This window comes from Symphalangus syndactylus, chromosome 3 (assembly GCF_028878055.3).
Source record: "Symphalangus syndactylus isolate Jambi chromosome 3, NHGRI_mSymSyn1-v2.1_pri, whole genome shotgun sequence".
Classification (NCBI taxonomy): Eukaryota; Metazoa; Chordata; class Mammalia; order Primates; family Hylobatidae; genus Symphalangus; species Symphalangus syndactylus.
This window is the reverse complement of record NC_072425.2, coordinates 38,715,565-38,736,519: the sequence shown is the minus strand read 5'-3', so window position 1 is coordinate 38,736,519 and position 20,955 is coordinate 38,715,565. Positions and strand designations below refer to the sequence as shown.

Below are 20,955 nucleotides of genomic sequence, written 5' to 3'. Positions count from 1 at the left end.
TACACTGGAAGGGTAAATTGAAAACTTGGCAGAGTACCTACTTGATGGTTTCTTCCTCATGACTCCTAATTATTCTCTTGTTGCCTTATAGAACAAGTTGAGTCTTTCATTTGATAGCCATTCTGGCCATGTTTGAAGATAATTACTATATCGCCTCTGAGTTACCAATTCATTGGCCTAAATATATCTAGGTCATTTAATTACTTCTTAGAATTTTGAGTTTTATCCCAGAATCTAATGTAATGAATCATCATCAAATTAGTTTTGGTGATCGCTAAAAGAGATTCCTAGAGATATTAGTAGACTAAGGAAACTTGTAATTGTTTTGCTTTCTTATGGAAAGAATAATGTAAATTCTAGAAGTGAGGGAAAAGTTAAGTTTGCTATTGCTCCTCAGCAAAACATAAAACAGATAATTAACCTTAGGGTTAATAATGCTAGAGAAGAATATGGTGTTCAAAAAGCCAATGTAGTTTTGCTAAGAGCAAACCAAGCCAAACTAAAGAAGATGACAACAATTCTCTTGGGGTAACGGATCTTTTTGAGACTTCCATCACTTGATCTCTCTGTAGCATGTAATGCCCTTAACACTCTCTCTCACTGAAAATTGAGTTCTCCCTTAACTCCACCACTGTAGATTTTCTCTTACATCTTTAGCTGCTTCTCAATGTATTTGTTTCTTCACTGGTCTTCTTCTCACTTCCTTTTAAACAAGTATTTCTTAAAGTGTGCTCTGAAAACAGTAGATATCGGAATTCTCAGGAGTGCTAGCTAAAATTTCACATTCCTGTCCCATTCCACACCTTCAGAATCAGCATCTCAGGAAGTGGTACCTGGAAGGCTCCAGTTTTATTTACCACTCAGGTGCTTCTTATATACATTAAAGTTTGAGACATAACTTTAAATACTCACAATTCCATCCATTTCCATGGCCACAACCACTACCTGAAAGTTTATGAATTCAGTTCTGAAACAATAGAGACAAATATTGAACTCCCTTGAACATCTTCCTGTGGTTGGACAAAAGAATCCCACAAATGAACAAGTCAAAATTGTACTCACCATCTTTCCCCCTTTCCCTTTTAGGGTTATACTAACACCATCCACCTTGTCACCTATACCTAAACCTGATAAGGCATACATAATTTCTCTCTTTCTCTGTTATTCTTTGTGTCTTCCATCGACTTCTGTGTTACGTCACTTTTACTTCATTTTACTTTTCTCCTTTCTATCCCTGTATATTGGCTTTATCTAGTTCTTCTTATCATATTGATAGATGAAGCAGCTTTCTTTCTTATTTTAGGTCTTCTCCCTCTACCTTTAAACTATTTTCTGCCCTATAATAAGAATAAGCTTTCTAAAATGTAAATCTGTTCATGTCATTCCCCTCCCTCCAATTAAACACTTGGATGTCTTTCCATATTCCACAGAAGAAAGCCTAAACACCATGGCTTCAATGTATGTTCTCTGACAGCATATAGAACCCCCTCCTCCTACCCACTTTAGCCCTGGCCATACTGATGTATTCTGATTTCCCAAAGGTGTTGAACTTTCTCGTGTTCTTATTTTAAAGAATCTTTTAAAAACTTGATTTTCCTCTCTTGGGATGTTCTTCCTCTACTCTTCTACTTGGCTGAATCTTCTTATCATTCACTACTCAGCTTAAGAAGTCTGCCTTGAGTCCCCTAATATGGATTAGGTATCTCTTTTGTGTTGATAAAGAATCTTATACTTACCTTTGCCACTGAATTTATCAAGCTCCATTACAGTTCTGTTTACATTATGATACTCCCTATTTGACAGTGAGATCTTTGAGTGTAGGATGGTAGAGATTTAAATGGACAAGGCCATTTAGGTGAAGTCAAATGGAAGTTTTAGGGAATACATGTCTCCATTTCAGCAATGCAGCAGACCAAGTATGAATGTATATGGAATGGACTTCAGGTAGATTTTTAAGTCTGTTTAACCAAAGATTGATGACTCGTTGATAATCATTTGATAATATATCTCTAGCAGAGTGAAACAAATTTTTGTCTTTTTTCCTGTCGTTTCAGCATTTTTATCAGTGATGTGGATAAAGACAAAGCATGTATGATTATCAAAACTACATATCATACAATGTTGGAAAGGATTCTAAGCCCATAGATGTAAGACAGTTTAAATGGCTCAGCAGACAGGAATATTGGCTGGCAATCCAACAAAAAAATTAGCAACCATAAATAAGCTCCAGATTTTAGCTTCAAGTCAATTTCACAAAAATAGGATGAGTGAATTTGCCCTGGCATCAGCTCATGTAAAATAGATTTAGGTATGTTTGTTGACTAAAAACATAATAAAATTCAGCAATATGAAAGAGTTTCTAGCATAGATGATCCACTATTTATTCCAACTAATATCCAAATTCTATATTGGCTTGAGTTGGTGTGGCCTTTTCTAATTCTGACTGCCAGAGGGACTTTGAGAAGCTATAGTACATGCATGCTTTCAAGGAAAAGCAACCTAGATCAATATGGTAGATAAATATTATTTTATGGAGAGATGGCAAAGTACAGTTGTCATGAGCCATTGAATATTTTATTCATTCATTCATTTAACAAATATTTACTGAACACCTTACTATGTGCCAGGCACTAATCTCAGAACAAAGGATTAAGTAGTGAACAAGACAAACCGTATTTCAGTTTTCATGTAATTTACATCATAGGAAGGAAGACAACAACTAAATAAACAAGATCATTTGAAATATTAACTTTCACAAAGGCAATTCTGAGTGACTATGAACACTTTGTATCTAGTATGTTGGGTCATTCGGAAAGGCCTCTTTGGGTAGACACTTGAGCTAAGACGTGAATGCCCCAGAAGATGCAGCAATGCAGTATCTGGAAGCAGAGTGTTTCAGGTAGAGAGAAGACTAAGTGTCAAGGCCCTTAGAGTGAAGATGGGCTTGTTGTATTTGAGAAGGAGAGAAGGTATTTGTACTGGTGTATGGTGAGCTTGGGAAAGAGTGGTTCCAAATGAATTTGAATAGAAAGGTAGGGGAGAGATTTTGTAGGGTCTTACTAATTGTAGTGAGTTTAGATTCAGTGGTAAGTCCTCAGGGGACTTAATTATAGCAGTGAAGTTAGCAAATCATTTTATGGTAGAGAAAGGTTACTCTGGCTGTTGTATATCGAATGCAGGGAGCCCAATTTGAATGTAGGCGGACAGTTAGGAGCTTACTGTAGTTGTACAAGTAGGAGATAGTGAAGTTTCGATCAAGATTGTAGCAGTTGAGATAGAAAAAGGGAAACAGATTTTAGGTATATTTTGGAGGTAGAGAAAATATACCTAAATTTCTTATAGATTAGATGTGGGGTGTGTATGGGTGTCAAATACAGAACTCAAGGGGTATCTCTATGATTTAGTCTTGAGCAATTGAGTAGAGAAGCATGCTTTGCTAAGAAATTCAGGAATATTGTTTAGGCCATGTTAATTTAAACTCAAAAAGCCCATTCAAGACCCAAATGAAGATGTTAAGTAGACAGTTGAATGTAAGTGTCTGGATCTTAGTGGAAAGGCATTGGTGGATGCTTAGGTTTGAGATTTAACTGGATTACAAAGTGACTCTGTGTCTACAGGAAGACTTACTTGGCTGGTATTTACTTCATGTGAACATAAAATGTGGAAAGTAGGTACTGTATATAACTTTACTTATAATGGTGGCTGCCCCATTGTAAGCTTTTGTTGCCTGCCACATATTTTATTAGTTAGAATACTGTTGTCTGCAAATTATAAAACCTTAATTGATTTTAAAAACAAGGATGATTTATAATTTTATATAATAAGAAATCATTGGGCAGGGTAGCTCTAGAATTGGTTAATTCTATGGCACAAGAAATCATTAAGGACCCAGTTATTTTCTTCTTTTATTAGGTGCTCTTGTTGGTATATCAGTATATTCCTGATTATGACAACTAAGTGGTAACATCTAGTGAAGGAAGAAGGTCTGTTTATTTTCATTCATCTCTTTTATTTCACAAATGCTGTGTTTAAAAAAATTTTAGGCATTCAGAAAAATTGGAAAAAAGTAGTATTTGGGGATTTTTTTGCAAAATCATTTGAAATTAAATTACTGACACCATGACACTTTCTTCTAAATATTTTGACATGCATCACCAAAGAATTACAATATCATACTTAAAGAGAGTACAATCATCAGACTTAAGGAGATTAACAATAATTTAATAATATCATTTCAAATTTAGTATATATTCAAATTCTCCATTAGCTCCCAAATATCTTTTATATTTATTTTTTAAAAGTCCAAGATCCAGTGATTATGCATCCATTGTATTTGTTTATGCTGTAGTCTCTCTTTATCTAGAACAGTCCCCATAACTTTTTATTTTAGTGACACTGATGCTTTCGAACAGTTCAGGCATTGCAATATGTACCACATACTGAATTTATCTGATTGTTTTCTTGTGGTATCATCTAAATTTTTCATCAGTTCATTGTATATGTAGACACTAGTCCTAGTGCTTGAGTAGATTTAGATTATTTTTGGCAAGATGACTTCATGGGTCATGCCATGTACTGCACATCACAGCATATCAGGGTACAATGAATGTCCTACTGCTAATAAGTTTGATTATTTGATTAAGGTGGTGACAGTCATATATCCATTATAAAAGCATATATTCTCTTCAAAGTTCAGTAATCAATCTGGGTGAGGACATGATAATTTGCCAGCATTCTGTTCCTCAGCTAGTGGTTTTAACATCAATTGATGATACTTACTTGAATTGATTATTACATTATGGGTTACAAAATATTGTTCTAATTCTACCTTTTTCACATTTATTTTTCACATTTATTTATTCACATTCTACCTTTTTCACATTTATTTGTAATTTTCTTTAAAAAAGATACCTTCACTTTTTACTTAAATGTTCCTATGGATTCATACATTTATTTTGAATAAAATGTTATGGTTGATTATAGTGACTGCTCTTTTTGATGCTTAAATTGACCCCAGTTTTGCCAGTGGCAACAGCTTTGAGCTGGCTTTGGTGTTCTTTTGACATTATTCCTTTAGTTTTCTGGCAAAATAAAGTATCTAGGATTAACCTTTGTACTTTTCTGTCCCAGACATAGAATTAGCCATTTTTTTCAAGAAGGTGTTATTCCCATAAGTGGGGACTGGCAATTAGAAATCAAGATATATACTAGGTGTGCTTACTGATGGTGGCTTATCAGTCATTCTAACCTCTGTCAGTGGAAAGAGCTGGCATATGTTATAGGCCTTCAAAAAGTTCTTGGAAAATGTGTATTATGAAAAACTATGCATGGATTTTAAAATTTTGAACCAAAATAAACTCAAACAACTTGTTATAACAAGCACGAACAAGATCTAGTTTGAAGTACTCAGAAGGCTGAGATGGCAGTTGAAGAGAGCACCTATTAGAGTAACATAAATTCTGCTAAAATTCAAGCAAAACAAACATTAAATTTATGATGAAGCCTGGGTGGAAGAATATGAAATCATTGTTGCTTAACAAAAGGTTTCTGGGAGCAATGCCCCAAATAAATGAGCAGTCTACAAATGGATGACTTGTTTTAAGAAGAAATGAGACAATGTTGAAGATGAAGCCTGCAGTAGCAGGCCATCCATATCAGTTTGCAAGGGAGAAAATTATCTTGTTCGTGTCCTAATTAAACAGGACCAATGATTAATTGTACAAACAATAGCCAACACCATAGACATCTCAATTAGTTAACTCACAATTCTGATGGAAAATTAAAGTTGAGTAAGCTTTCCCCTCATTGTGTGCCAAAACCATTATACTTGGCTGCAGGCAAGAGCAGAGCTTTCAATGGAAATTTTAAGTAAGATGAAGCTCCTGAAGCATTTCTTTGAAGAATTGTAACAGGAGATTAAACATGGCTTTACCAGTACAATTATGAATACAAAGCACAATCAAAGCAATGGCTACAAAGAGGAGGAAGTGGTATAATAAAAGCAAAAGTGACTGGTCTCAAGGGCAAAGGTCATGATAGCAGTTTTGGGGGATGGTCAAGGTATTTTGCTTGTTGACTTTCTGGAGGGCCAAATGATTATAACATCTACTTATTATGAGAGTGATTTGAGAAAGTTAACCAAAGCTTTAGCAGAAAATGCCCAGGGAAGCTTTTTAAAGAGTCCTTCACCACAACAATGGTCCTGCTCATTCCTCTCATTACACAGGGTAAGAGTTTTGATGAGAAATCACTAAGCATCCACTGTGCAGTCCTGATTTGAATTCTTCTGACTTCTTTTTGTTTCCTAACCTTAGAAAAACCTTTAAGGGGGTACTCATTTTCCTTCAGTTAACAATGTAAAAAAGACTGCATTGAGTTGGTTAAATACATAGGACCCTCAATTCTTTAGAAATGGACTAAATGGCTGGTTTCACTGGTTACAAAAGTGTCTTGAACTTGATGGAGCTTATGTTGAGAAATAAAGTTTATATTTGAAATTTTTATCTTTCAATTCCATTTTCTGTAAGATTTTGAAGTTCCCTCATGTGTTAGTGTAATCTATGTAATCATTAGTTTGTTTTGATATTTTCTATTTGAATCTAACATTATGCTGTCTTATTTTACTTTGTATGTTTTCTTATAGTAAATATAAATAAATATATATGCAACAAATTATAATACATGTGAATTAACTTAAAAATCATAATACCAACAATGCTGTTAAAAAATTCTACTGAGTGAATTTTTTAAGATTTCTTTTTAGTTCTTTTTGGTTTTAGAATATCACTAAAGATATATAATCAGATACAGTATATTGACATGACTGTGACTATGTTATCGGTTTGATATAGAGTATAGAGTTATGTTCAGTTGTTTTGTGTCTTTTTTAGAAGCAAAGAAAACTGATTTTTTTTATAAAAATAATTTTTGTAGTGATAGTTTCCATTTCCATACCCATCAGCGACATATGAAAAAGTCCTCTTCACCACAGCTATACTAACATTGGGGATTTGTATTTTTTTCATGTTTTAATGTAGAATGGGATATGTACATGTATTTAGTGAAGTGGTCTAGAAATTCATAACAATTGTCATAATAATAAGTGTAAAAGATAGTGATATTACCAAACATCCCTCTCCCTTCTTTCTTCCTTCCTAGAAGAGCTATATGACCTCTTCTCAAGACTCATGGTCAAGGAAATGAGATTTTCAATATTGGTCTTAAGTAATCAGCATTTATTTCTGAGTCACATGGAGGACAGATGGAAACCAGGACAAAATCTAGCCTCCATCAGCAAGGAAGAAGGGAGAGGGATGTTTGACTGGCAACATCACTATCTTTTACATTTATTGTTATGATAATTGTTGTGAATTTCTAGGCCACTTCACTAAATACATGTACGTGTACCATTCTACATTAATATGTGAAAACATACAAATCCCCAATGTTAGTATAGCTGTGGTGAAGATTATTTTTTCATATGTTGCTGGTAGGTATGGAAATGGAAACTCTCATTGCAAAAATCCGTTTTACAAGACATTTATATGGTTTGGTTTAAAAAACTTATTTGCCCTTGTCAGGTGGAAATAATCCAAATAATTCAAACAAATTAAATGGCTATGTAGTCAAATGGTTAATTAAATCATAATGCTTGATGGAAGTGTGGCTCCATCAAATATGATAATTGTGGAAACCATGTAGTAACTCATGTAATATGAAATGTGTTTAAATGTGTTTTGGAATACAAATGGGGAAAAAAGCAAAATATAAAAGTATGCCTATGCAATAATTGTAACTTAAGAATTATACCTGTAGATAGGCAAAGGCTAAAACAGAACACAGGAAAAGGAAGTCAGTTTGATGGGGATGGGTGGATGGTGGACTGTAGGTAAATTTCCAATTTTATTTAGAGTTTTCTTAACATTTGTCAACTAAAAACAAAGAAACATAGGCAACTGAGGGAGAGAATCTCTCCCATGTTCTGAACTCAATCAGATTCATCTGAGCTCTTAAGCAGTTCTAAATCTTCTTTTTGAGAAAAATCTAACTGTATCTGCAAGCACTTTCATAATCTACCTCACCCACATCATCTGGGAAAGTATAAGTCAGATTCCACAATTACCCCAACAGAATGTCAATTGTGCCACTGGAATGTCTCATATCAAAAGCCGTTGGAATCTGCTTCGTTTAACCACATAGAATAACTGTACCCTTGGTGCTGCCAGAAAGCTCAGTCTGCAATTGATTGCTGTAGTTCTCTCCCAGAGCACAGTTGAGTTGATTGCTTTTTTGAGAAAGCCTCTAAGGGATTTGCTGTCTGTGTGCCTATTGGGCTGTCTGTGCCCCTGGCTGGAGCAGAAACTGAGGAAGGAAGATCCTAGGGCTCACCAAGTAAAACGGTCTTCTGGGGAAGAAGCATTCTTAGAAATGCTGCACCAAGAGTTGGAATTGAGAATTCAGAAAACATGATAGAGAAGGAACAGGAAGAAACCATTTGGACATCCAAAAATAAAAGGCCAGGTAATGGAAACACAGAACTCAGCAGAAAATGAGATTATCAAAGCATGTATGTGAGGACATTTCTTTTATGTAGGTCCTGGCCAGAGCAGAGCTAGAGTTTCAAAGTTTCTAACTCAGCCTAGATAAGTAACAGAGGCCCAAGAAAATGTATATGCAATACTTGTGGGTTATATTTGCTTTGTATTATATTAGTTTTGTATTTGTATATTAGCATTTTAGAATTGCCTTCAATGAGTACCAGTTTAGTATTTTTCCCTTTGCTTCAACAAGGAATCTCCATAAGACATAGTTACGTGAGGACTGTTGCTTTATCTTCTGTAAAGCCACACTGAAGACATCATCTGTTGTTTTACTCAACATCTAGGTTATGAGTTCTTCTTATAACTATGTGATAAATAAATGCTTGTTTGGAGTTCTTCTTAAAATGCAGAGCCAGAAAAACATTTCTCTCTTCTCATGTGCTGATTAACTTCCTTTTATCCTACAGCAAGAACCATGAAACTGTAATTTTAATTTTTTTCTTGCCTTGAGTGCCAGGAAGCTCAAAGCTAAATGTAATGCTTAGATACTTTCCTAACAGTTGGTGTCAGGTATAATGATCTTTTCTTTTTTTTTTTTAGAGACGGAATCTCACTTTGTTGCCCAGGCTGGTGGTCTCTAACTCCTAGACTCAAGCAATCCTCCCGCCTCAGCCTCCCAAAGTGCTGGGATCACAGGTATGAGCCACCATGCCCAGCTATGATCTCCTGTGCTGTTTTTGTCATCTTGTTATATAAATTTTGACTGTTCAGTTTTTATATTTGCTCATTTTTGAGTCCCTTAAAAAATTTTAAAGGGGGAAATATACTATCTGTAAATAAATATTTAATGGGAAAGTTGAAGACAGCAATTCATAATGGAAAGAAAAGGGTTTTGGCTATAATACAGGCCTGGGTTTACATTCTTATCCCTCTGTGGGCTTTGTGAATTTGGGCATATTGCAAATCCTGATTAATACTTAATATTCTCTTTTGGAAAATGGAGGTAAGTGGTCAGATAAACACATATAATAAACTTACTGTGTGGATTAAAGATTGTTTTCTCTCCCTATGAACAAGGCCCATTATTGTAGCATGGAAAAGAAAAGACTGAAGGGAAATACAAATGTTGTCATTAAATACAGGAAGGGCTATCATGTTTCAAAGGGCCAGCAGAGCTAGGACTATTAGATCAATGTAATAAAAGGTTGGATTTTGATTCCAAAAGAAAAAGCATTTCTCCACTATTAGATCATTCTAACAATGAGATGAGATTCTTGTCACTGCAAGTGATGAGCACCATCTAGAAGAGCAGTCTTGAGGTATCTGACACAGAGTTTGGGCACTGGATGGAACATTGTCCCAAGTGCTACATGAAGCTCTGCCCAGCTCAGAGTGTTCTTACTATACCACCTTTAACCTCCTTAAACCTGTTCTTACCAACCAAATTGATCACATCAGACTGTGGTCTAACCAGGCATATCAAAACATCTTAAAAAGTAAGTTCATTGTTTGAGGGTCATTTTTCAGTTTTTTAGAGTAATCTATATCTAATATCCTGCTGACATTGAGGAACTCATGAAGACCTTATCCAAATAAAAGAAACCTAGAGTTAAAGGCAGATATTTCTGATTGAACTCAGTATGTCTGCAAATAAACTCATTAGTGATACACCTTTCACACTTTTTTTTAATCCTGCAACTTTACTGAATTTAGGTTTATCAGGTATAATGGTTTTTTTGATGGAATCTTCAGGGATTTCTATATGTAAGATTATATTATCAGCAAACAGATAGAATTCACTTCTTCCTTTCACATTTGGATGTTTTATTTTTTTCTCTTGCCTAATTGCTTTGTCTAGGACTTCTGGTGCTATGTTGAATAGAAGTGGTAAGAGTGGCATCCTTATCCTGTTCCTGATCTTAGAGAAAAAGCCTTCAGTTTTTCCACCATTGAGTATGATGTTAGCTGTGGGCTTGTCATACATGTCATTTGTTTGGTTGAGGAACATTCCCTCTATACTTAATTTATTGTGAGTTTTTATTGTGAAAAGGTGTTGAATTTTGTCGGATGCTTTTTATACATCTACTGAGATGATCATATGGTTTTTCTTCTTCATTCTGTGAATATGGAAATCACCTGTATTGATTTGCATGTTGAACCATCCTTGCATCTCAGGGATAAATCCCACTTGGTCGTGGTGAATGATCCTTTTAATGTACTGTTGACCATGGTTTGCTAGTATTTTGCTGATAATTTTTATATCTATGTTCATCAGGGATATTGGCCTATAATTTTCTTTTTTGGTAGTCTCCTTGTCTGGCTTTGGTGTCAGAGTAATGCAGTCATCATAAAATGAGTTTAGAAGTATTCCCTTCTCTTTAATTTTTTGGAAGAGTTGGAGAACGATTGATATTAGTTCTTTAAATATTTGATAAGGGCTCAAGCCATTAGGTCCTGGGCTTTTTCTTGATGGGATACTTTAAGTTACTGATTTAATTCCCTTGCTAGTCATTGGTCTGTTCAGATTTCTGATTTCTTCATGATTCAGTCTTAGTAAACTATATGTTTCAAAGAATTTACTCATCACTTTTAGATTGCCCAATTTGTTTGTGTATTATTGCTTATGGTAACCTCTCATGATCCTTTGTATTTCTATGTTATCAGTTATAAGTCTCCTCTTTCATTTTTGATATTATTTGTCATGTATCATTTTTCTTAGTCTGATTAAGGGTTTGTCAATTTTATCTTTTAAGAAAACCAATTCTTAATTTCATTGATTTTGTGTATCATTTTTATAGTCTTTATATTTTCATTTTTTTCTCTTTGTTATAATATTCTCATTTTTTGAATTGTAAATTGACAAATTATAGTTGTATATAAAATGATACGGTACAAAGTGATATTATGATACACTTCTAATTTTGTTCCCAGACATTATGATTGAAAATTTGAAGGTAAGTTTTGAGCCCTCCTTCATGGAGATCTACCATGTAAAACCAGTAACCACAACCTATCTAGTCTTTCTTTGAAATGCTTTTACATCTACCTTGTCTTTTCCAGCTTGGCCCAGTGAAAGGATGTAGACATTAGGACCACATTTTCCTTGTTTCAAACCTCAGTTCTAACCCTTTCCACTTAAATGACCTTGGGCAGTTATTTAACTTTCATGAGCCTCTTTAGTCCATCTGTAAAATGGGCTTATTCATAGGGCTGTTGTAATGATTACACAAAAGAAGTTATGTAATTCACCTAGAATAGGGCTGTGTATGTAATATCTGTTCAATAAATATTAGTTTTCTTTCTTCGCCCTTACCTTCTCTAGAAGTTTCTCTGATTATATTAGTCCAGAATGTTGATATTGTTCATCTGGCAATCAATTACAGATTATCTTGATGTATTTCATAGAAGCTTTTTTTTTTTTTTTTTGAGATGGAGTCTTGCTCTGTGGCCCAGGCTGGAGTGCAGTGGCACGATCTCGGCTCACTGCAAGCTCCGCCTCCCAGGTCCATGCTATTCTCCTGCCTCAGCTTCCAGAGTAGCTGGGACTACTAGTGTCCGCCATCATGCCCGGCTAATTTTTTGTATTTTTAGTAGAGACCGGGTTTCACCATGTTAGCCAGGATGGTCTCGATCTCCTGACCTTGTGATCTGCCCACCTCAGCCTCCCAAAGTGCTGGGATTACAGGTGTGAGCCACCACACCTGGCCCAGAAGCATTTTTATTATTACTTATCTTGCAATGTTACTAAACTATAAGCCCTGTTTATTAATTTATTAATTCAGTCATTTACTTAATATCCATTTATTTAAAAGAGACAAAGCTTAAGTCACTGATTGACATTGTAAATGTGTATATGGGAATTATATTCTTAAGGGGTGTTCTTTCTGGTACCAGGCATATATGCTTATATATATATCAAAGGAAAGACTGAATGAATGAATATTTTAAGTATCACAAATTAATGCTATGACTTAAGGTAAGATGGATAGAAGGAATTAAAGTTTGGAAAGAAAGGAGATCAATGAAGTGATAGTCACAATAGATTGGGATAAAACAAATTTCTGGAGTAAAGAAATGACTATATATAGAGAGATAACCAAGGAGATAATTTAGGTAGAGCATATAGATTTTGGATGGGATAGTGATTCTAGAGGTTGACTCATCAGAAATTATCAGTGGTATTCAGGAAGTTAGAAGAAAAGGAACAGTCAAATATAAAATCAGTATTTTTAATGTTAGTGGACTTATGGTCCTCATATGCCCTGAAATGACAAATGAGGATTTTGGGGAGGGAAGATGAATTAAATACTAAATGTTTTTTGTTTTAGGTGGTGCTGAGACATTCAAAACAAGCATTAGTGAAAAATATGGGATAAGATCCCTGGAGAGCAGTAAAAGATGTAGCAAGAGTTTATCCTAGAAAGACAATGTGAAGAAAGAAATTTCAGTTAGAAAGAATAAACAGGCAAAAGCCTAAAGTTTCAAAGAGCTAGCACTCTTTAGCTTTCTCTATGTAGGATGATGAAAGGAATGGAGAGTGTGCAGGTGGAAGAGTAGGAGCTGAGGCAAGAACTGTAAGATAGGGCTGGTCATAAAGGACCACTTATGCAAGGCAAAGGATTCTGGAATATGACTTGTAGTTGATGGAAAGCCATTCAACATGCACATGGGCTGAACATCACATCAGGGAATGTAGGAGGGAAGAAATCTAGAAGTTGAATTGGGAAGTAGATCACACAAACCCCAAGATTTGAGTTGAAATCCTCATTTTCAAATGAACTTTTCTATATTCTGATGCTTGAAATTCCACAAGTGCTTCCCTATTATTAGACTCAATTAAGTATTCTGCTCTGAATAAAAAGCCTTTCTTCTTCTCCCTCTCCTATTCTTCCTTCACCTTCTTCTTGTAAGAGAGAAAATGGAATAAGGTAACCTTTCTTACTCAAAACACCTCAGCAAACTCTAACTCTGGATTCTGAAGGAGGGGAGTCATTTTTCAAAGTCATCTGGGGAGATTCTACATGAGATGTTGCCAACAGAGGAAAGCCACCCCCTTACCCCTTACTGCTCTTGAGTATCAGTCAGGGAGATAGTGGAGGATTTCTGAGACAAGAGACAGTTATGGATTTCTCTTCAGATAAGAATTCTCTGGCACAAATTCTGGAGTTCCTGTTTCCTAGGGACACCTCCTCCTTGGTTGTGTTTGCACCTGATCTAATGATTCTATAATGAGCAGCAGCATGACATTGTCTTCTTATATCTCTGACCCGAATGTGAATGTGTTACCAACAGAAAGGAAACTCAGGAAATGAAAACATAAAGGATTCTATTATCAGGCCAACATGCCCACTATTGCAGTGCTACGAACGCCTTATTGACATTCCTATTCACGTCCAACCCCAGCGTAATTAATCACTGGTGCATTTGCTATCCCAGGCTACAAAGATATGTCTTGAAGCCTTTTCAAGTTTCTTCCAAGCTTCTTGCCTTGGCATTTTCCCAAGCTGCTTCTTGAAGAACAGCAAGCTGGTATTTGGAGCATATGGCGATGGTCTGTTTGTGTGTTCATTAAATCAAGATACCAATGAAAAGAAAGCAGAAAGCTTTCTGTCCTTTAAATGAAATTGTCAACCCAGATATCTGCTGCCTTTCCCAAGTCCTGGCCTGAAATGCCTGGCAAGTGGGGCTGTGTTATAATGACAAATTAATTCATATCAGACTTTGATCACGGCCTGAAAAGTTTTCTGACATCAATTTTCAGTAGTTGCCTTTAGAAAATCAGAATACACTTAGGTGCCTCCAATTTTTAACAACAAAAGCAAAGACCTCGTGCCCTATTTGGAGTGTCAACCTCTAACATGAGGATGAGAGGATAAATTTTAGGATTGTCACAGCTATGTGGAAAAGGAAGGCGATGCTGGTGCATGGTCAAAACCCAACAGGAGGGGGCTCTCTTGCTGATGGGCGGCCTATGCACAGAGTGCTGTAGCTGCCTCTCTCTCCTTCATTTTCCCTTCTCTTTCCTTCTGCCATGTAACATGTCAAAAGCAAATGAAAATTGAGAGGATTCGGCTGAAAATAGAATTGAATTCTATTAGTCAGCCTAATAGTGAAGGTGCATTTGGAAATACAGTGCAGTATAGCTAATGTTTACCACTTGACTACTCATGCCCCAGGCTCAAAATGCATAATGATGCAAATTAAAACCCGGCAAATGGAGAAACTGGAATCTCAAAGATAACCATACCTAACGCAGGGTATGACAGAACATCTGCTCTTTAATTAATCTTACGTAAAGACTGAAGCACTGCATAAGATGCGCAGTGTTTATGACAACTGTTGTTTTTTTTGTGTGTGTGTGGTTAACATGCTCCTGGACTCCGTCATGTAATTGTTGCAGCTTTGTAACTCACACAAAGCCCAGCTGAACAACCCCCATCAGCCAGAAAGGAAAATATGGGCAGGAAGGGTACTTAGATGAGAATATGATGATTTCAGAATATAAATCAGGCCAGTCCCCAGTTGCAGTGTTCATTCCTTACTTGTGGGGTTGGACTGGGTGGTGGAAACTTAATCCGAGTATTTTATGTTTTAATATGGGGAATTAACTCTGTGAGTGTTTGCATACACACATATGTATACAATATATTAATATATATTATATTTTATACTTTATAAAGAACTCAAAGAGCTTGAACATATAGTACAGTGATTACAATTATAGGCTTTGGGGCCAGCCTGGTCTGTTAGAATATTGGTTCTTCTGTTTCCTAAATCTGAAATACTGAGTAAGACACTTAACCTCCCTGTGCCTCAGTTTCCTCATCTGTGTAAAAGGCCTAATAATAATTCCATTACCATGGGCTAGGCCTAAACATATTACTTCATTTACATGAATTAACTTATTTAATTTTCCCAATAACCCTATCTCATAGTGAATGAGCTAATATGTGCGAAACTCTCAAAACTATGAGTGATACATTTTTAAGTGTGCAATAAGTATTAGCTATAATAATTATCATGACTTTATAAATCATCTAAAAATATATATTATTATTAAACCCTGACTACTACTCTGTAAGAATGGGTCTGTTAATTTCCCCCGACTTCTTAGCTGTCAACCGAAGCTCAGAAAGATTAATTCAGGTTCGCAAATCTACTCATTTGGAGAGTGACAAAACAAGGATTCTAGCCCCAGATCATCTGACTTTAAATTTTGTGCCTTAAGCTTTTCTTCTGAAATTGGAGTGATGGGTAATTGTAAAAATTGAGGGGGTAAAAAAGAGGAGAGCCATTTGAAATCCATTGTAATAATGTGTCTGTTCAAATCAGTCCTACCAAATCAAGCATGCTCAGCTCTAAAGAAAATGGAGGTGATCTCAGATGTCAAAACACTTCCCTGTGAATATTACTATTTTGGACACTGGCCATTTTAAAAATTTCAATATTCATTTTTTTTCTCAACTGCTATTTCGTATTCCTGTGGTATTTATTCGCCAAACATGATGTTAAGATTATGAAAACGATGAGGCGTCAAGGTCTTAATTTTGCTCTGACATGGAATCTATTCCTATTTCATATACAGGTTGGCTGTTATTTTCTAGCAGATGCTTTCAGGTTGATGCATATAAAATTCACACACTGCGTAGAATTAAGTAGAGGGGGAAAAGGGAATAGGAAAAAAGGATGAAGGGAGAAGTGAGATGCTTATGTTTTTTTGACACCAAAATTGAATCCTTCAATGTAAGGATTTCAAAGCACTGACAACCATTCTCCTGTTTGCTGGGGGAGCTTCCTTTTGTGGTATTATTTCCCCATGGATATTGAGAGTCTTTCTGAGATGAGCACAAGAAGCTAATCACAAACAAACAAAGAGAAGACTGGTAATGCTGATTCCCAACCACCTTGTTCCTTCCACTGGAGGGGGCTCTCTCAACCCCTTCTCTGAGGATGTGGAAACAAACCAGATGGGTGTGCTATCTCCATCTTTTGGCCTTTAGCAGAGTCTCTGGAACAAAGCAGGGCAGCAGGGCTTCTTGAAGACTTGCTTGGAGAGAGAGAGAGAGAGGCTGGATGGAATCTTGAATAAAAATGATAGGTTATGCTTTAAGCTGAATAAAAATAAGCCATCTGAAGAATATATAGAAGTGGCATGCATGCTGCCTCTGGAAAGATTCATTTTTATTTGTCTATCTATGTATAAAGGAGGAAGATAGATAAATGGAAAGGGAAGTGCCATTTCTGTAATGTTCACTCTGGTGAAGGGTTTGCAAACAGTATAAAAATAGTGGCTCTTCCAAAATGACGGCTTACTTGAAGTTTATCCACCTCTCTCCCCCTTGCTCATACCCCTCACCAAAAAAAAAAAAAAAAAAAAAAAAAAAAGAATTCAAAGCTAGCATAGTCACTGTGGGGAAAAGACAGCGATCTTTTGTATGTTGTTATAATTAACCAGGCCCATTTCATCATCAGATTATAGAATGGGATGCAGTGTTAAAAAAAGAACTAAAGGAAGAAACCAGGAGAAGTGGCCATTTTAATTGCATGTTTATTCTCTCTTCGCTTTCCCAAATTGGTTTCGTTTCCTGTGAGTGGGGTTAGTGCCAGGGTATTCACATGAGCAGGGGCCAGGGTGGATTCCAACATTTACCAGCATTTGAATTACCTCCGGACGGTTTGGCGGCCTCTAAATTTATACCCTTGAAGGCACAGCAACAAGCCTTCATCTCCTATGGAAGAGACTTGAAAGCATGCCAGAACAGGACCTCGTCTTCCCTTCTTAGAGTCCTGGCACGTAGAATCACACGAGAAAACAAAAGGCATTTGTGAGGAGCCGTCCAGGAAGAAAGATTAACAATATAAACCGAGGGGGGAAAGAGAAAGAAAAGAAAAAGCCCTTTAAAATGGTTTTGTGCTTATTTTAATAGAACTTGCACAGTCCCTGAATATCCGCTAATCAAAACCAAATGCTTGTTGCTGTACAGCACTCTTTCTTTGTTCACCGGCAATGCCCACTCTGCTTTGCTGGGGGGGTGGGGCCGGGGCTGGCTGGCTTATCTTTCCACCAGGAATAAACAATGTTGTCCTCAAGGTTAGGGCATGCGGCTGATTCAGAAACCCTAGGGAAAACACCCATTGGCAGCTGGACCTTGTTCTTCAGTCACCCCAAATGCCTGATGAAAAACTTGAAGATTTTTTTATGCCTTTTGATCCTGAAATTTGTCGAGGAACAGGAATAGAAAAAGGAGCTACTTCTTCCCAGCACCCCCATCTCTGTCTCTCCTTCGCTCTGTCAGTCCATCTGTGCATCTCTATCTGGGTGCTTTCCTCCTCCTTTCTCCACTCCTTTCCCCTCACATCCTTTCTCTGGCTACCTCTGTCTCTCTGTCGGTCTTTGATTCACTACAAAAAAATCGGTCAGCATCCAACTTGATTGGCTAATGTTGTCTGACCTTGACTTTATGTGGGTTGGAAGGATTTCAGCTTTGGTTTTTATCAGGATTAGCTTTCTATCTGCACAGAAGTACCTAAGCAAGTAACTCATCTCCTCATCTTTCACCTTAGACTTGCTGCTTTCTCCTCCAATTTCTCAAACAACGTGCAGAAAATAAACAGAGTGATTGTGATGGTTACAGCAATAGAACTTTTACTATAGGGCAGAAGGGATGAAGCCACAATCTAGTCCCTGGCTCAGGAGCCGTGTCTTTGGTTTATACCGGGTGATGTTATTAAGGGAGTTGGCAGCATGTTTTGTTTTTAACGCCAGATAATTCTTTTCAAATGCTTATGGGGTGTCCAAGCATCCTGCAAGTGGGGAATGGGAAAGAAGAAACCCAAATACACAGGATCTGTACCTTTTCATGTCGCCCCAGCTCCTTGCAGCACAAATTGACTTTGTAAGATTGGCTCTGAAAATGAATACCCAGGACATCACTCTGTGTTACTTTCCTGTGAAATTACTTTTCTGAATGAAAATATTGAATTCCTTTGAAAGCAAGTAGTATAATATCTCTGGAAATGAAAATCCTGTGGAAATCACAAAGGAAAGAAGGCTGAAGGATATGAAAGCTTTATATCTCTAAATGTTAGTCAGGCCCTGGACTTTTTTTTTTTTCTCCTTGACAACAATCATAACTGCTCTTTCTGATGTTGATACACTGGGTGCTGGGATCTTCTAGATGCTTCTATTACAGATTTATGTTTTATCTACCATAAACAGCCAATATCATTATCTTAATTTACTACAGCATTTGTATGCAGTCGGTGCTTTTTGTAGTCTACTTGCTTAGCAAATCTGACCTGCGGAATTTTCCTTGTCTCAAGGGGAACGTATTGACTTACCGCCAGGCATCTGGCCGTCACAGAGCCGCTGCTGAACTGACAGATGAACCGGGCAGACTCTTCTGAGGAGGCAGTGGCATGGAAGACAGTGTCCTCATACTGCGTCAGCTAGCTGGTTGCTCACCAATGTCCCTCAGATCATCTTGAGAGGGACACCCTCCACCCTTCTTGTTACATTGACAGGTTCAGCAACTATAGAGGGAATCTCCTGCAAATAAAAGTACTCTCTATAAAAATATGCTCCCTTCTATCTTCTCACTCACATGAGTTCCTCTAGGCTCCATGAGTTGATGGTCCTTACATTACATTTGGTGGCATTTATTCTTCTGTTTGTTTGTTTTGAGACGTAGTCTCACTCTGTCGCCCAGGCTGGAGTACAATGGCGTGATCTTGGCTCACCGCAACCTCCGCCTCCTGGGTTCAAGTGATTCTCTTGTCTCAGCCTTTTGTTTGTTCGTTTTTTTCTTAAAGAGCAAGGTGTCCATTGTCAACTGAATAAATTATAAAATGCCTCTTTCAACTTCTCACATCAGCGCAAAAACAGGCAGGAAAGAGAAGAACTAACATGAAGGGGAGGATATGGAAATCCGATCAGGGCAACACGATTCCCAGGGAGTGTTACCTTTCTGTAAAGGGGATGGAGCCCTCTGTCCAGATGGAATATCAGGACTGCTTGACGGCTGAGAGATGCTGTGGATTAGATGGCTGCGGCACTGTCAGCCATGTTTGAGGAGTGTGGAGAGCCATGGCTGGCAGGTGGCCAAGCCAATAGCTTGACTTCCAAAAGCTTTACAACACTTGAAGAAGCTTTTGATTCTTACATAGGTAAATAAAAAAACAAAATGTTTGAGCAATTAAAAAAGATATGGTGATCTTTGAGGGTTAGCTGACCATCCTTAAGAACAAATTAAGACCTATCACCTTCATTTCATCTTGTGAATAGAATTTTTGCCATTTACGATATCCTATAGTTACAAGAGTAGTATATGTGAGCTAGGTGAAATCTGTTTCTTACCTAGTAGCATGTTTCAGCTTTGTAAAATCTTAAAGATGAAAACAGGGCTTGACAGTTTTCTATTTGGTGGATGTATAATGGTTAGTACCCAATGAGTGTTGCAATAGCTATTGGGGGGAGACTCCTGGGGACTCAGTAAACCTTAAGGTCCTTGGTCCTGTCCAGGCCAATAATTTTATCAGACTTAGGTAAATACTTTTTGTTAAGGATGCAGATGACGTGAAACTGGAGGAAATAATAAAGAATACGTTTTATGTCAAAATTAGGTATCAGCTTTCAGGGCAGTGAAAATACTCTGTATGACAGTACACTGATGCGTACATATCACTATACATTTGTCCAAACCCACAGAATGTACAATAGCAAGAGTGAACCCAAATGTAAATTATGGACTTTCATTGATAATGGTAGGTTACCATAAGTTAATCAGTTTTAACAAATGTGCCACTCTGGTGGGGTTGTTGATAATAGGGGAGACTGTGCATGTGTGGGGACAAGGGTATGTGGGCAATCTCTCTGTACCTTCCTCCCAATTTTACTGTGAACATAAAACTGCTCTAAAGAAATAAAGTATTTACAAAAGATGGAGTGAGACAGAGAAAAAAAAAAAAAGATGATTTCCAGGAACTGGAGACAGGAGGGAATAGGGAGCTAGTGTTTGGTGGTATAGAATTTCAGTTTGGGACGATGCAAAAGTTATGGCGATGGATGGTGGTAATGGGCACACCACAGCATGAATATACTTCATGCCATTGAACTGTATACTTAAAAATGGTTAAGGTGATAAATTTCATGTGATACATATTTTACCACAATAGGAAAAAACACATGGTTCTTCAGTTGGCTGATAAACAACAACAATAACAAAAACGTAGGTATCAAAAAATATTAACAAACTGGATTGATGAAATTTAACATGGATAATGGGAAGTCTAATACTTCCCATTAGAATAGAAGTATGGCTTAATGTGAAACTTAAAACTTTATATGTGAAAAAGAGAAAATTTGGGTAAACCCAGTCAATGTGAGAAGTTCTTGATTGTTCTGCTTCTGCTTCCA

At 36.8% G+C, this 20,955-nt stretch overlaps 2 long non-coding RNA genes across 2 annotated transcripts in view; one reads left to right on the top strand and one right to left on the bottom strand.

Moving 5' to 3' along the window:
• LOC129479059 (uncharacterized) overlaps positions 1 to 20,955 on the top strand; it is a 396,214-nt gene that overhangs the window by 60,829 nt on the left and 314,430 nt on the right. The window contains exon 4 of the long non-coding RNA XR_008656542.2: positions 9,141 to 9,236. This is a non-coding gene — a long non-coding RNA (uncharacterized lncRNA). The remainder of the gene's footprint in view (positions 1 to 9,140; positions 9,237 to 20,955) is intronic.
• On the bottom strand, positions 17,058 to 19,112 carry LOC134736291 (uncharacterized). Its single transcript, XR_010120203.1, has 3 exons — positions 18,882 to 19,112; positions 18,395 to 18,566; positions 17,058 to 17,327 (listed from the first exon to the last, which is right to left on the bottom strand). It is a non-coding gene; the product is annotated as an uncharacterized lncRNA (long non-coding RNA).